This window comes from Lynx canadensis, chromosome E1 (assembly GCF_007474595.2).
Source record: "Lynx canadensis isolate LIC74 chromosome E1, mLynCan4.pri.v2, whole genome shotgun sequence".
Lineage (NCBI taxonomy): Eukaryota > Metazoa > Chordata > Mammalia > Carnivora > Felidae > Lynx > Lynx canadensis.
The window spans coordinates 40,237,042-40,243,215 of record NC_044316.2 but is presented as its reverse complement, the minus strand read 5'-3'; positions in this window follow the sequence as shown (position 1 = coordinate 40,243,215).

Sequence of the window (6,174 nt, the reverse complement as noted above, 5' to 3'; positions counted from 1 at the left end):
CCAGGGCCTCAGTTTTCTCACCTGTAAAAAGGGAGGAGGGAAGGGGTGGACTAGCTGGAGATGCCTTCTGGCTCTGCCTTTGTCATCTTTTGAGACTCTAGATTTAAAAAGTAAATGTAAATGTGGGTGTGCGTGTGTATGTGTGTTTACGTGGGTTGGGGACACAGCTTTTTGTGACCTCAGCGGCAAAGCCGTAGGGAGGGGAAAGACTGGGGATTCCAGAGAAGGCGGCTCACCACCAGGGCCCTGCCCTCCCCTCCTTCCATTACTCCCACCACCCTGCACTCGCTCCTGCAGTGGAAACAGGAAAGAACCTTGGCAGTCATATGTTTCGAACCCCTCCCCCAAATTTGGCAGATAAGAAATGGAAGTCGGGAGAGGGGAAGGGGCTTGCCCAGGGTCACAGAGTGGGCATATGGCCTAGTTGGCAGACTGTGATCCATAAATGATCCTGCCCCTCTGCTCACCCCGCCCAGTCACATCTGAGGTTGGTCCTACCTTCAGAAAGGTTTGGGAAGTCCGGGAGGGCTGTTTTGAATCCTCACAATCTCACAACTGCCTGTAGGCCTTGCCAGAGCAGGGAACAGCCTCCCTGAGCCTTGCATGGGTCACAGCCCCCTCCCTGAGAGCCCCTGCAGAGTTGGGCAAGGCTGGGCTGGAAGCCTTCCATCACCTTTGCCCAGCTTTCCTCTCCTCTGGGCCTCCCCTCGGCCTGGCAGCCGGCACTGGCAGCACCAAGGGAGGGCCCAGCTGGGCCAAGACCATGTGTCCTGGAGGGAATCATTCTCATCTATCTCCCTCCCTCCCTACGCCTTCTTGGATCTGCCCTTTTCTCTCCATTCCCTCCCTCCTCCCCCCCACCCCACCTTCTTGCCCCTCAGTAAACCTCCCCCCCTCCACTTTCATTCTTTGTACTTCAGGGAAAAGGCCAAGTTTCAAGCTGCAGAAGCTGGGATGTCTGGGTCTCACACACACGTTTCCATGTGTGGCTGCAGCCTCTTAGTCTCATGGAGGAGGAAGCACATGGCCTCTGCCTGCTTCTTGCCTCCCTCCGGACCGATTCATTTGGCAGAGGAGGGCCAGACACACAGAGCTAGGAGACCACCTGGAATGAGAGTCAAGTGTCAGAGCTGGGAAGACCTGTAAAGATGATTTTACAAATGGGGAAACAGAGGCTGGAGAGAGGAAGAGACTCGGTCAGTGTCACACAACCTGTTAGCGGCAGATCCAAACCTACTGCTACACGGAGGGTGGGCCCACCTTGGCCTCTGTGCCCTCCAGCCTCTGGCTTCCAGAAGATGGGTAAGCCAGTTGTTGGGAGGAGATTCCTTGGGTTCCAAGTCCTCTGAGCCACATCTGGAGGACAGATGACCACCCTTGCCATGCACCCACTTCTAGGCATCTGGAGAAGGTGCTATTGGGGTGCCAAATCCAGAGTGGGAGCTCTGCCTGCCCACTTCCAGGCAGCTGCCTGTCCAGCCAGCTCCCCAGGGCCTGCAGGGGCCTGCTCCTCCAGCTGGCAGCTGCCCCCACCAAACATCTGGCTAGATTGGGCAGGGCTGGACTGGAAGGAGGGTGGTCCTGGGTCCTAAAAAACCAGGACTGAGGTGCCAGTGAGCAAAACTGGAAGGGTTGGCCTAAGTGGAGATGCCCTAGCACCTTCTGTGAGCTCACATGCTGTGCCCCCACCTTGTGTCCAGTGGCTGCAGCTGTCCCCCCTCTCCCCCCCCCACCGACTCTGACTCTCTCCCCATTTGGCCTCTGCCTTTGAGGCCCTGAATCCCAATGTCCTTCACTGCATGTTGCCTCCTCTTGCTTTTTGATTCTCCTCCTTTTGATTCTTTCTCTCTGGGTGTCTGTTCTGTCTCTGGTTCTTTGATTCTGTCTGGGTTTCTCTCCATTTCCTTGTGCCTCTGTCCTCCCTTTGCAAAGCAGTGGGGGAGGAGGAGGAGCTTTGGAGCTTTCCCAGGATGGGCAAAGGCCACCCAAGGGAGTGAAGGAGGGAAGGGTGTCAAAGTTGGGTTGGGGGCAGAGGTGATTGTGGTCGTGGCTCCGGATAACACAACTACCCGGAAATGTCAAATTTGGGGTTTCTTTTTGCTTTCAATCCTCTGCTTTGGTCTCTGCTATTTCCCACCACAAAGCACCCTAGTGGTTTTAGGGGCCCAGACTATAGAGGAGAAAACTGAGGCCTCCGGGATGGGGTTCAGGAAGATCAGAAACTTTCTAAGGTCTGGACTGAGTTGGGATCCCAGGCCTCTGCTAATTGCCTCTCATTCCCAATTCCAAGACATAGCATTACATGGGCAGTGAGGAAGGATTTTTAAAAATCACACGGAATACATTCCCTAAAGGAAGACTGACCATAAAATATTATTAGGAATGACGATAATCCCTAGCCTCGTTTGTAGTTTGCACACCACGCATACAGCCTGAACTGAATCGTGGCACGTTGACGTGCAAACATCGTTGTACTGATCTTTGCAACAACCTCAAAGGGAGGCAGAGTCACATTCATCCCCTTGGATTAGTCCAGAAAGGAGACCTGTCCACAGCTGTCTGGCCAGTAAGTGTACAGCTGACACCGGGACCCAAGTGGACGGCCCCACGGAGAGGTCTCGGGATAGCCTTCCTCAGCTGCCGGCAACCCCAGCACACGCCACAGAGGGAGGACGTCTCCTTTGGCTGGGCTAGCCCATCACGGTTCTGTGGCACGGAGTGAGGCACACCGTCTCCATGCCAGTCCGTTCCCCTGCTCTGTTGACCTGTGCGTTATATGAAGATGGGTTTAAGTTTATGCAGGAAGGGAAGAGTCATCCCGAGTCCCGTTTCTAGCCTGCCCTTGGAAACAAGGTTAGCCCAGAAGGCTGAGCTCATGCCCCCTTCCCTGGGGAGAACAGATCAAGGTCACCTTGACCTAACTGGCCCTGGGGGTGGAGGGAGGCGGTACAGAGATGTCTTTGTTTCCTCTGCTCCAAGTCCCTTCTTCAAGGAGAGTTCCCATCTTGTGGGAGCCAGAGGGGAGGCAGGGTGGGGGTGAAGAGCCTTCCCAAGAAAGCTGGAGGCATTCCAGGAAGTATCTCTGTGCCGGCAGAAGGAGAGCTGAAGCCTTGGGCTTAAACCTCCGGCTTCTCCCACCGCCCCCACCCCCACTCCCACCTTGCCTCTGCTGGGATTGTCTGCTTTCTCTCCAGCCCCGCCCCCAAAGCTCCTGGAAGGGGGGGGGCACAGGCCCACACTCAGCATATACAGCACCCCTAAGACCACTGTCCCTGCCTCTCCCGTCTCCATATCCTGGTACCTCCCTGTAGAAATGCTGTCCCCAGCTGTTCCCATTCTCATCCCTGGAGACATAGCAGGAACGAGGGTTAGTAATTCTGTGTGAATCTGGGGGAGAGGAAGGAGTTGCTGGGTCCTGGGTGAAGCCTGTCTGCCCTTCCTCCTCTACCCCTCTTCAGGGAAGTCAGTTTACAGTGAAGTTACCAGAGAACACAAGGCCATCCTGCCTGAGGCACAGCGACTCTGCTCTGTTTCTGAGAATAGGGGCGGGAGGGGTTCAGGACTCACTGGGTGGGTGGGAGGGAGAGCCTGTCCAGCTGCCCGGGCCACCTGCCCAGGGAGAGCCACCTGTGGGGCAAGGAGAAGAGGGGGTTCGACGTCTGTGCTTAGCACACATTTCCTCCCCAGTCGGGAGAACAGGATGGAGCCCAGCCTTTGCTGTTCCTTCTCACTACACAGAAGGGTCCTGGAGCCCTGGAGCCTGGGGGGTGGAGAGAGGAGAGGCGGGCACAGAGCTGGGTCCCCTAGCAGGGCTGCCAGCTGTCTTGAGCAGAGCCCTGGCTGGAATCTGGCTCCCATCCTGTTCCACGAAGACCACCAGGTCTCTCTTCTCACCTCATTTCTCCTCCTTCCGGGCCAACAAGAAATCTCCTGTGCCTTAGCCAGCCCAGTAGCCGACCTCAAGCCCTCAGAGGGACATTCGGGAGAGGACTCCTTCCCTGCTACCCCCACCACTTGGCCACTTTCCTTAGTTATGACTAGAGGGGCTTCCTTTCTCCCTGTCCCTGGTTCTCATTGTTCCCTGGTGTATTATGTCACAAACCCACCCACATCTTCACTGCCGACTCCCCTGCTCCCAGCCTCCAAAATTGGCTCCCAAATGATGTCCAGGCCAATGCTCCATCCCTGCCTCGCTGGCTACTGGCCTGCTCTTCTTTTGGTGCTGAAATCCACCCTACGCATGGGCCTTCCCTTTACTCTTGCTCCAGTCATGCAGTCCCCTAGTGCACTGGCCTCTCTCACTCCAAGCTATGCCCCCCCCCCGCCCCCGCCATTCCACCTACCTGGAATGCCATCCTCCCTTGGCCATCTGGTAACATCCTCCCCCCTTTTCATGGGGGTCAGTGTGGTGTAGAGAAAAATGCAAAGGCTTTGGACCTGGTACAAAGCCTGCTCTGCTGTGTGACTTTGGGCAGGTTAGTCCGCCTCTCTGGGCCGAGCCACCTCCTTTGTAAAAGAGGAACAGCAAGACCCATCTCGTAGGATTGCTGTGAAGGATTGTCAGTCACAGCGATGAGCACCTAAGAGGTGTTCAGGGACCCTGGCCAGTGGAGGTAATAGGCATTTTCTCCTCTGCTGTCCTGCAGCTCTCAATCCTGTACCTCAGGCCGCTTCTTGTGGCTCTTAACTAGTTGCTGAAAGGGCTGTGTTCCACTGCTTGGTTCCTAGTAGAGGCTTCACAGATATTTGTTGGCTTAGTGAAGTTCCTTCAAACAGGACAGGGCTTCTCCACGCTCCGACACCTCCGGGGTTCCCTTACACTAGTACAGACCCCTGTTTCCCTTTCACACATCCTGACCCACAGCACCCAGAAGGCTCTCTCCTCTCTCATCCTGGCCTCTGCCAGCTCTAGTCCCACTTGACCTGCTTTCCTGCCCATGGCAGCAGCAGCCGCCGCCTTATCCTTGTCTGGTGCTGGGCTGACTTTTGAGTTCTTTTCTTTTCTTTTTTTTTTTTTTTTAAGTTTATTTATTTTTGAGAGAGAGAGAGAGGCAGAAGATGAGCAGGGAGGGGCAGAGAGACACAGAATCCGAAGAAAGCCCCGGGCTCCGAGCTGTCAGCACAGAGCTCGATGCGGGGCTCGAACCCACGAACCATGAGATTGTGACCTGAGCCGAAGTCGGCCGCCTAACCGACTGAGCCACCCAGGCGCCCCTTGAGTTCTTAATCCTACCCAGCGAGCCAGCAAGATATTGCCTGGGGTGACGCTCTCTTCTCTCCTCTGTGTCAGCCCTGCCATCTCCGGTTAATGCACATTGCCCTGGAGCTCTGGGTGGAGAGGGAAGGCTGACCCTGTCCCAGAAGCCAGGTGGGAGCCCCTTCGGCTTTCCAGAGAGGCAACCACCCCTTTAGTTCTGGCTGGAAGGGAGCCCAGGTAAGTGAGGTGCACAAGGGCAAGACAGAGAGTAAGTGAGAATCCCCAGGCGAGTCTAAGGACCTGCGCCTCCATTGCTCACATCCCATCTCCCCACCCTCACCTCACCCCCGTCCCAGGCCCTCCTGGCCCAGCAAGCTGGCTGGGGTTGGGCTGAAGGAAGGAAAGAGAAACACACATTTATCGAATGCCTTTTCTGCAAGCCAGCCATGACGCTTAGTTACTTTCACAAACATTGTCTCTCCACTTTCTTCACTAAAAGAAAGTTCATTTTCCTAATGTTTTAGTTATTTCTTTAAGTTTTATTTATTTAGGTAATCTCTACACCCAATATGGGGCTTGAACTCATGACCCCGAGATCAAGAGTTGCATGCTTTTCCAACTGAGCCAGCCAGGGGCCCCTTCCTAATATTTTAATAGGTAGTATAGCGCATGATATAAAACTCAGACGATTCAAAATGGTGAGGAATTAGTCTTTCTCCTTTCCTGTCCCCTAGATCCCCTCTGCAGGAACAACCACTATTACTCCAGTCTTGTATGCATCCCAGAAAGATTCTATGCATTTGCAAATGTCTATTATACTTTACTTCCCATGACTCACACAGGAGGGAAAATGAGGCCCTCAGAGAAGTGAAGTACTTTGACTAAGGTCACACAGCTGGTAAGTTGGCAGAGCTGGGATTTGGAAGCAGATCTAACTGAAAAACTCAGCTCCTTTCACCGCCCACGCTCTGGCAGAG